The sequence below is a fragment of the Lepidochelys kempii genome, chromosome 6 (assembly GCF_965140265.1).
Source record: "Lepidochelys kempii isolate rLepKem1 chromosome 6, rLepKem1.hap2, whole genome shotgun sequence".
Lineage (NCBI taxonomy): Eukaryota > Metazoa > Chordata > Testudines > Cheloniidae > Lepidochelys > Lepidochelys kempii.
This window is the reverse complement of record NC_133261.1, coordinates 93,812,285-93,823,589: the sequence shown is the minus strand read 5'-3', so window position 1 is coordinate 93,823,589 and position 11,305 is coordinate 93,812,285.

Below are 11,305 nucleotides of genomic sequence, written 5' to 3'. Positions count from 1 at the left end.
GCCCCTTGCTATTCAGGCCCATGTTGGGGGTGGGACTGGCCGGCTGGCTCAGGGGCATTGGCGAATGGGAAATGGGGCCCTTCACCCCCAGGCACAGACTCCAGCTCACTCTGGGTTGGAGGGACCAGCCTGCTCAAGGAGGTCTGAAGAGCTGCCAAGTCTCATGCAGATCCACGTGTGGCATTGTCTGGGTGGGAAACAATCACTGGTTTCCCCCTTAGAGCCACTTGCAGGCAAGGAGGTGGGTGCACGGTGAGGCTGGGCTCTAAGCCTGGCACTCTGCACAAAGAGATGGGGGAAGGTCGCGGAGCTGGAGGAATCCCTAGGGTTGCCAACTTTCTACTGGCACAAAACCAAACACCCTTACCCCGCCCCCTGCCCCACCCCTTGTCCAAGGCCCTGCCCCTGCCCCTTCTCCACTCACTTCATCCCCCACTCTGTCACTCGCTCTCCCCACACTCACTCACTTGCTCATTTTCCCTGGGCTGGCTCAGGGGGTTGGGGTGCAGGAGGGGGTATGGGCTCTGGGGTGCGGCCAGGGACAAGGGATTTGGAGTGCAAGAGGGGGCTCTGGGCTGGGGGGGGTTGAGCCGAGGGGTTTGGGATGCAGGAGGGGGCTCCAGGCTGAGGCAAGGGGGTTGGAGTGTGGGAGGGGCTATGTGCTCTGGGCTGGGTGTGCGGGTTCCGGGGTGGGGCCAGAAATGAGGGGTTCAGGGTGCAGGAGGGGGCTCTGGGCTGGGTCAGGGGGTTGGGGTGCAGGGGGTGAGGGTTAGGGATGGGCGTATGGGCACAGGGGGAGCGAGGGCTCCAGCTGGGGTGTGGGTTCTGGGGTAGAGCTGGGGATGAGGGGTTTGGCGTGTAGGAGGGTGCTCCGGGCTGGGATTGAGGGGTTCGGGGGGGAATCAGGAATGTGGCAGGGGGGTTGGGGCATGGGAGGGGGTCAGGGGTGCAGGCTCCGGGCAACACTCACCTCAAGCCGCTCCCAGAAGCAGCGACATGTTCCCCCTCCGGCTCTTACGCGTAGGGGCAGCCAGGGGGATCCGCATGCTGCCCCACCACCCCAAGCACCACCCTCACACCTCCCATTGGCTGCAGTTCCCACAAAGGGGCTGGAGCGGGAACATGCCATTGCTTCCAGGAGCCGCGTGGAGTCACGACAGGCAGGGAGCCCACCGACCGGACTTTTAATGGTGCTGACCAGAGCCACCAGTGTCCCTTTTCGACCAGGTGTTCCAGTCCAAAACCGGACACCTGGCAACCTTAGGAAGCCCCTGAAGATCTGGGAGTCACAGCAGCCTGTGGAGGGGGAGCCTGGGGCTTGTTGGGGGCAGTAGGCCCTGAGACAGGCTGGAGGGTGGGGCAAGATGAGGGGGACCTAGTACAGCAACTTTTCTGCAGCCTCTCACCTGCCTTCCCGCACAGCCCTGGTGCACTCAGCAACCACCGCCTCCCTTCTGCCAGGGCGAACCCCATGATGCCGGGCTGCTCAGCCAGCAGTGGGAGCACTGAGATCAGGGGAAGGGAGACTGCACCACAGCAATCCCCGGTGGCCCAGAGGAATCACTGCACAGCAGGCTCAGCTCTGCCCCTGCAGCTTTAGTAGGCAGGTATATGGAAGCCCTGGGATCAGAGAATGGGTTCCACTATGACCCAAGGTGGGAGGTAGTGGCTGGACCAGGGAATGAGCCACAGAGCCTGTCATTTCTAGGCACTAGTTCCAAGCCAGTTCCGATGGGCAGTGACTATGTTGTTTTCATCTGATGGCCGTTAGGTGGCCTGGGTGAAATGATTTGGGGGCCATAGTCCAATTTTCAGTAACGAATGGTCTGCACAGTCACTGTGCCCTTTGTTAGCTGTCTAAACAAAGCGGTCAGGATTGTCTGCACCATGGAGAGAAACCTTCTCTCTAACCAGGTGCTGGTTCCTTCAGGGCAGGGGTGAGCCACATTTGCTATTGTGTTGCTTAGAAGGGATATAGGAAGTTTGCCTGTCACTGTGCTATACCTGTTCTTGGGACAGAGAGAATGAGACTCCAGATCTGTTACCTTTCACCAGCACAAAACTGACTTTAGAAAATAATTTAATACATCGTAGTCATGTAAAACAAGGGATGGAGAAGATCTATCAGGTTCCACCTAATCCCTTATAGGGTCGCAATGCAGAATTGTCCCCTACTATGTGTTCGGGCTTTTCCCTTAGGTTTTCTGAATGGCATCCATTGATTCTTTGACATAAGATTGACACTGAAGTCAAATGTCTGTGTGACAGGGTCATTACCCTAAGTTTAATGGAGATGGGGTCCAAGGGAAAGTTGCCACTGAGACCATGGCAGAGAAGGCTGTGTAACAAAGCTAACAGGGGAATTTATCACGCTTGCTCTTATATATATATATATATATAAAAATATAAATCATATATATTAGCTAGCTTAGCACTTTTAGTGTCTTTTCTGCACCCAAGGTGAACTTAGAAGCCTCAGTCCCAACTGTGATCAAATCCTCTCAGTTGTGCCAAACAGAACTGATCTTATCTGAATGGTGACCTTATCTCACTTTGGAGAGCAGAACTCATTACAATAATAAGGAATAACAGACTCAGGGAAAGAGTAATCTTAGCAGAGCCTGGAAAGAATTCACTTTACCATCATTTCAGGGGATTAGTTCTAAGCCTTTCTCCTGTAAACGTCATTTTTCACTTCAGCAGGAGGTCCAGCTCAGAAATTATTCTGGCCAAGCCACAGGATTGTATCTCTTAACTACTGATTTGCAATGCCTTTCCACCTCCTACAAGTGTGCTGAAGTGCATTTGCTTAATAGCTATATGGACACTTTACATCATGTGAATGACGCTATTTTATAATGCAACATTTTGTTTAGTGTATGTGTGTGAGGGACAGCAAGTGTCTGTGTGCAAAAGAGAGTGTGAATGTGAGAATGTAGGCCTATAAATCAGACATGGGAGCTTGAGTGCATAAGTGTGAGCATGTGAGAGTGAGACAACTTGCATGCTGAAGAGAATGAATGTGTAAAGAGCATATAAGCATTAGTGGTGTATGAGTGTATAAATGTAGCCAGAGAGCATATACGTGAGTGACTTAGAAACTAGAAGACTGTATGTCAGTATGTGTGAGGGCATATTGTATGTGTGTGTTTATATGAGTAAGTGTGACTGTGACATGTAGGTTGTGAGTGCACATTTTTTACAGTTTGCAATTTAAGAAAAGATATTTGAAGGCCACCACTATGGCCTACTGCTCTCCGCTGCCATGTGGAAGACAGTTTTTCATCTCACCCAAAGACACACATTGCCCCCTAGCACTGACTCAGAAAGAAACCGGATCTCTATAGAGTCACCCATGCCGCTCCCAGCAGCCTAGCATCCCCTGGCACCACAGGGATGGCACTGGCTCAGAGGGAAAAGAGATCCACCTTCAACCACTTCCAAAGGGCTCCCTATACCTCCCCTATAAAAATTAACCAGGATCAATCCTGCTTTGCTTGTACAGTCAAACAGATTCATAGCAGCAAATGGAATGGCTGAAGCTGAGAAGGACCAAATCCAGAGAGTGAATCTGCAGGATCTGGGATGGCTTGTCCTGGATGGTTCCACTTTTAGATGGATAGTATCACTCTCAAGCTGCATTACTTACCCAGATTTCAGAGTAACAGCCGTGTTAGTCTGTATTCGCAAAAAGAAAAGGAGTACTTGTGGCACCTTAGAGACTAACCAATTTATTTGAGCATGAGCTTTCGTGAGCTACAGCTCACTTCATCAGATGCATGCCGTGGAAACTGCAGCAGACTTTATATATACACAGAGAATATGAAAAAATACCTCCTCCCACCCCATTGTCCAGCTGGTAATAGCTTATCTAAAGTGATCATCAGGTGGGCCATTTCCAGCACAAATCCAGGTTTTCTCACCCTCCACCCCTCCACACAAATTCACTATCCTGCTGGTAATAGCTCATCCAAAGTGACCATTCTCCCTACAATGTGCATAATTAAGGTGGGCCATTTCCAGCACAAATCCAGGTTCTCACACATCCCCCCCACCCCCATACACACACAAACTCACTCTCCTGCTGGTAATAGCTCATCCAAACTGACCACTCTCCAAGTTTAAATCCAAGTTAAACCAGAACATCTGGAGGGGGAGGGTAGGAAAAATCAAGAGGAAATAGGCTACCTTGCATAATGACTTAGCCACTCCCAGTCTCTATTTAAGCCTAAATTAATAGTATCCAATTTGCAAATGAATTCCAATTCAGCAGTTTCTCGCTGGAGTCTGGATTTGAAGTTTTTTTGTTTTAAGATAGCGACCTTCATGTCTGTGATTGCGTGACCAGAACCACTAACCCAGGAACTTATCCTTGCAACAAAGCCCGTTGCCAATTGTGCCCACATATCTATTCAGGGGACACCATCACAGGGCCTAATAACATCAGCCACACTATCAGAGGCTCGTATACCTGCACATCCACCAATGTGATATATGCCATCATGTGCCAGCAATGCCCCTCTGCCATGTACATTGGTCAAACTGGACAGTCTCTACGTAAAAGAATAAATGGACACAAATCAGATGTCAAGAATTATAACATTCATAAACCAGTCGGAGAACACTTCAATCTCTCTGGTCACGAAAATCCAGTAGGCCTTTGCCCACGTGCTCTAGTTAACTGTCACCCCCACATGCGCTGCCTAACTCTCGATCCTGCTTTGTTACCAAGGATGTTTGTTGGCTTGGAAATGAGATCTTTGGAGGTTTGCTGGTTCCTGATGTTTGCTCCTCACCTAATAATACCATCCTTTGTGTGTGGATGATCCCGTCACATGGGAAGGGAGAAGCAGCAGAAAACTTTGAAAATAGCAATGGTCCTGATGTAATTCAATTACCTTTCAGTCTGAGGAGAAGGAAATAACAGGGCTTAGCACTTCTACAGCTCTGTACCCTGGTGAAACAGGCCGGTTATAAAATATAAGCCTTTCAGCGATTAAGTTTTCTCTCCCCAAAGTTTGATTCTTGAGAGGCCCACCAGATTCAAACCCCGAAAAGTTTCTATATAAACAGAAAGCGCCTAGTTTCAGTTCTAACTTGGGGTGGATCTCTCCCTCCTCAGAGCTCTCACTCTTTTTTCTGATTACCAGGGTTCCAAAGAGTTCCATGGCTCTCTTCTGATTGGACCTTCAATCCCCACCCTGCTTTGCTATATCACCTTGTCCACCTGTTGGACAGCTGAGCAGAGAGTTAATCCCACTTGCTGGGCTACGAACAGGACACCTGCCCTAGTTCTATAAGAGCAAAATCTGTTCTGCACACAGCACTTTCCATGTGAATGCTACCTTCTCCTCTTGCTGAATCCTGCAGCAAAGTCATTATCCTACACTGATGACATCACAGGGTGCTGCCATGGAAACAAATGTGGTGTCAAAAAGTCAGCAGGTTCAAGGAAGAACAGAAGACAGGAAGCAAGGCTGGGAGAAGGAACTCCTTTTTTGACTACAAAGAAGAAAAGGAGCATGAAAAACATGTGAAAGCTGGAAGGGCCTGTGTTTAAGAATGGTGGATCTAGCACATGTTAAAGAAAAGTCTCTTTCTAAAGAACAGCCAGAGAACAAGGCTGGTGCACCCAGGCACAAGCCCTGTTCAGCTGAGGAGTTCAAAGCAGCTCAGAAACTTGGTTGAATGTAGCCTCACAACCACATTGAAAAGCGGGGCAGTAGCATGATTCCCCTTTAACTCATTGGGAAACAGAGGCACAGAGGTTAAGTGATTTGTCCAAGATCACACATCATGTGAGTGTCACAGCTATGAACAGAACTCAAGAATCCTAGCTTTCAATCCCCTGCTCTAATCTCTAGGCTATGCTTCTTACAGACAAGATGGGATATACAAGCTGATTGGCATCTTTGTTTGTATTGTTGGTGTGTTCTCCAGTATCCACCACTTTGTACCCAATCTAAAGTCCTCATTCCAGACTCATCCATGTTCTGCGCAAGGAGGAATCCCTCCTGAGCCCTGCAGCAGCAACAGGAGGAAGGGTGTCAGTGAAGGACACTCTTTCCACTTCTCGCCAGGGACAAGCTGTCACCACAGCAACTCTAACACCCTTCAGCCTGTTCAGAGCCACACTCAGCCATCAAATGATGTGCAGCCACTAGAGTGTTAAACAACCCCAGCAGTGTTTTTTTCTCAATAGGGTGTTCCTTACAGTTTGCCATGGGGTACTGACACCTCTTTAAATAATCACAGTTTGTCTATAGCAGACCCCTCATGCTAGGAAATAAACCCTATGTCACCTGTTCAGTATTCAAATGGTTGGACTGTCCCATTTTAAAATCATACATTCAGGTTAGGAAAAGGAAAACAAAATGAAACTATTCATTATTTTCACCTTTTGTAAGCCAGTGACAATAAAGATACCTCTGTCCATGGGTGGGAGTTTTCTCATTCATAGCCAGGCTGAATAAACCCCTCCTCACTTTTAAGTATGGTCGTCCAGAACCACAGTTGTGTTCATACTAAGGGTATGTCTACACTACGGAATAAGGTCGAATTTATAGAAGTCGGTTTTTTTAGAAATCGGTTTTATATATTCGAGTGTGTGTGTCCCCACAGAAAATGCTCTAAGTGCATTAAGTGCATTAACTTGGCGGAGTGCTTCCACAGTACTCAGGCAAGCGTCGACTTCCGGAGTGTTGCACTGTGGGTAGCTATCCCACAGTTCCCGCAGTCTCTGCTGCCCATTGGAATTCTGGGTTGAGATCCCAATGCCTGATGGGGCTAAAACATTGTCGTGGGTGGTTCTGGGTACATGTCTCTTCCCTCCCTCCCTCCATGAAAGAAAGGGCAGACAATCGTTTTGCGCCTTTTTTCCTGGGTTACCCATGCAGACGCCATACCACGGCAAGCATGGAGCCCGCTCATCTCACTGTCACCATATGTCTCCTGGGTGCTAGCAGACGCGGTACTGCATTGCTACACAGTAGCAGCAACCCATTGCCTTCTGGCAGCAGACGGTGCAATATGACTGGTAACTGTCATCGTCATCATCATCATTATTCCGTAGTGTAGACACCATCGTCATCTGGGATAGCTCCCGGAGGCCAATACCGTCGAATTGTGTCCACAGTACCCCAAATTCAACCCGGCAAGGCCAATTTAAGCGCTAATCCACTTGTCAGGGGTGGAGTATGGAAATCGATTTTAAGACCCCTTTAAGTCGAACTAAAGGGCTTCATCGTGTGGACGGGTGCAGGTTTACATCAATTTAACGCTGCTAAATTCGACCTAAAGTCCTAGTGTAGACCAGGGCTAAGAGACCACAGTTCATACTTAATTCATACTAAGACTGTGGTCTCTTAATTCATACTAAGAGACCATTGGCAGGGATGAGATAGATTGGAGTTTCTCATCTACCTACCTATCCGAACTCAAAGCAAGGAAGAGGACCAAAATGTCCTTCTCATTGTTATAAAGAAGAATCCTCTTTTACTCTTGTGATTGGGTTATTGGAAGATGTTTGGCGCAGAGCTACAGCATTAAACCAGATAGAAAGTACAGGACATAGGTTCCCATTTATTAAGCAGTGTTTTGTGCAGATAGTCCATTACCCTGTGCTCCATAATCTGCATTGGCCACTAGTTGATTTCTGGGTGAAGTTTGGTTCTGACTTTTAAAGTACTAAGGGCCAGACTTTCAAAGATAATGGGAGTTAGGCACCTAGCCTGCTTAGGCACTTTTAAAAATCCCACTAGACACCTATTTGCATCTTTAGGTGCATATCTACCATTGAAAATCTGGCTCTAGGTAGTCTAGACCCCATCTAACAAGACACCCACCTCACTTGTCAAGTGACACAACTATAGAGATCATCGAAGGAGCTCGGGCTGACAAACTCACTCATGTTATAAATAGGAGGGGTTAGGACCAGGGTGATCTGGAACTCCCAGATCTGGAACTCCCAGATCACCCACCCTTCTGTGGATTTGGTGACACACTTTAAAATTCATCTGCTCTGCCAGGATTTTCCTGGAGTAGGGTAGAATAGTGAAAGGTTACAATCATGGTAATGATGGAGACCACGTTGGCAGATGAGAAGGGTTTTTCAAGAGCTCAGTCTTGTTAAGATGCAAATTGTATTGGTGACACTTTATTGATGCTTGCTGTAGTCAGCCAAGGTGTGTTTTTATATTCTCTGTGCTGTGCTAGATGTTAAGGCAGGCATGTTGGAAATCTAAATAACTAGTCAGGGAGAGGACAACAGAAAGGGAGGGCAGTTCACCATCTCCAGCAGGGCTCTTGCATCCAGACCAAATACAAAGTTTGCTTCAGGGCACCATATAAATTGGTATTATAAATTCAGATGGTGCGCCTGGGAGTACCTCATTCTGTATGACTAAAATCAGTCTCAGGAGCAGTTTAGGCACTCAGCCTGCCACATGCAATTGCTGCCCCAGGGGCTGCCGTTACAAATGCATCATTACAAAGCGCTGTAATAAAGCATGAACTAAAACAACTTCATTGAAATGAAGATTAATATGGAACATGTTTTCCCCTCCCTCCCTCAAATGGAACAGTCCAACCAACGCAAGCTCCATGGGTCTCAGAACGTTGAGCTGGGAGAACAATCTGATTGACCGACCGACGCTGTCCCTAAAGGCGAGAGATACATTTCCATAGCATCTCCTAAGCATCCATGGACAGAATTAATGCAGCCTTTGGAAAACAGGGAGTGCAGGGAGCAAGGCATGTGGTACACTCAAACATTCAGACAATGTGAAGATTTCAGAGAAAGGAAAGTTTGTAAGTATATGGAAACAATATATAGAATCACTTTCAAAGGGCTCAGTGCTTTTACCTCTCATCGACTTCAATAGGCATTAAGGATGCTGAGCCCTTCAAAGGATCATACCCCCATAGTAATTTGAGATGGAAAAGATCAATTAAGTCACATCTTGCCCATCTGCCCCATGGCCAACGCAGGGTTATTCCCTTCAGTCTATTCTCTAGTGCAGTGGTTCTCAAAAGTTTTTTTTTTTTGCGGACCACTTGAAAATTTCTGAGGGTCTCGGCGGACCCTTAATGATCTTTCCAAACGTTGTTTGTACCATTAGCTAACTATTGTAAAGAGCTTTGGATAAAAGCACTATATAAAAAAAACCTTAATAATAATTAATGTTTTTTGTTCTATAAATAAAAGCACACAACTCATATTTTAAAATCAGTAGTCTTACCTTTCTAATGCAATGCATGTGTCCTCTCTCCCCTACCACGGCAGCCCCAGAGCTGGGGCTGGGAAGGAGTGGGGGTTTCTCCCTCTCTCCCCCGCCATGGCAGCCCTCGAGCTGGGGCTGGGAAGGAGGGGGGTCTCTTCCCCCACCATGGCAGCCCTCGAGCTGGGGCTGGGAAGGAGGGGGGTCTCTTCCCCCACCATGGCAGCCCTCGAGCTGGGGCTGGGAAGGAGGGGCATCTCCCACACCGCGGCAGCCCTTGAGCTCAGGCTAGGAAGGAGGGGGGGTCTCTCCCCGGCAGCCACAGCCCTGGAACTGGGGAAGGTCGCCTCTTTCTCTGGCCACCAACGCCCTGCACGTCCCAGATTCCTCCCACCCACCTCTTATTCCCAGCAAGGCCCCCACCTCACCTTACATGTGCATTTTCTCTAGGGTCCAGGCACCTGATTAGTGGAGCCATGCCCGTGTGACTCCACTCATTAGGTGGGTGGCCCTTCATTCTCCCGTGTGCGGTGCCCAGGCCACCACAGTTTGAGAACCTCTGTTCTAGGGCTCTCTACAGTCTCATTTTAAATGTCCCAAATGATGGGTCTTCCACCCTCCTTCCCTTGCAATACTATTCCATATCCTCGCAGATCTCACCAGTAGGGTACGTTCCCGGATATTAAGTCAAAATATGCCCCTGTTCAGTTTAAATCCTTCCCACTTAGCTATAACTCACTGCACCACCCTGAGGACTTCCTCTCTTTGGTGGAGGCCTACACCCTTCTGCTCCTTGTACAGCAACGTGAGATTTCTGTACCAAACTGGCTGCAGGCCTGTGCGGAGTCATTTCGCCATCTGTTACTGGAGTGAGAAGACTGACATCTGTGCAACCCTCCATTATGTTACTATGTGAGAGGGTCCAGAGAGTTCTGGCCTCTGTGATATGGCCAATAGAATGCTATTTTATACCCTGAGGATTAGGATGGCCCTCCCACAACTCGCAGAGTGCAGGGATCTCACACCATCACCAATACAACCTCGAGATACTACACTGCAGCCAACATTCCTCTGATTGAGGGCAACTTGATGAAACATTCTTAGGAGCTGATCAACTCTGATCTGGAGTTGTCCAGAAAGCCACCATTAAGATCAGAGTTCCCACACCAAATCCAGGAGAAAGGACATTAACTGACCAATCCCTCTAAGGTACTAAGCATGCTCAATTCACTTTGAAATCACTGGGAGATGACATTGTGTGCAGTCAATAGGAGTGGAGGGTGCCCGGCCCCTTGCAGATCTGGTCCTAATATTTTCAAAAAACTGTCAACATTTTCCCACCCCTTACACAAAAATTGTTGAGGAAAAATGGAATAATGCCATTTCACAGAGGCAAGGGAGAGCAAAGAAAGGGCTGGATAAGTGATATGGCAACCCTAGCACAGGATGCTTGTTTGGCACCAAGAACCAGGTTTAATCTACATGATGAACACTTGCCAACTGAGAGGGAAGGCTTCAACCTGTCTCTGGGGCAAATTATACTCATTCCTGGGCATGGCACCTGGTAGTAAACCATATCCAAGCACCAGAGCCTTTCCTTGTTAGCTGCCTCTGGCAGTGAAGTCCCCCTAGGAGGTGTGTGCCTCAGCATATCACCCAGAAAGCAGAAGGATTGGCATACTGTAGTGGATGGTGCCACAGGTAGATTAAAAGAAAAAAGCCACACATCTCTGTGTTTGGGATGCAAGTGAGTGGGAAAAGGGACTAATTAGAAGTAGGAAACAGATGCCCCAGTGAGGCTGGCATCTCTAGCACTTTCAGTTTTTGGAATGAAAAAATCATTTGTCATAACAATAAACGAACTGACATCAAATATTTAAATAAAAAAGAGAAAAGATTGAAAGGGAGATAAAAATACACTGTAAATAAGCAAAGGCTGCAGCTAGCAGGTCTCCTCTCCCCCCACCTCCAGATTGGCTGGCACTGCACCGTTGCAGCTCAAGGGGAGAGCAAGATCTACAACATTAACAGAATTTCTAAAGGGGCTGAGATTTTGCACTGAACAGTCTTGGGCAAGGCTGCAAGAG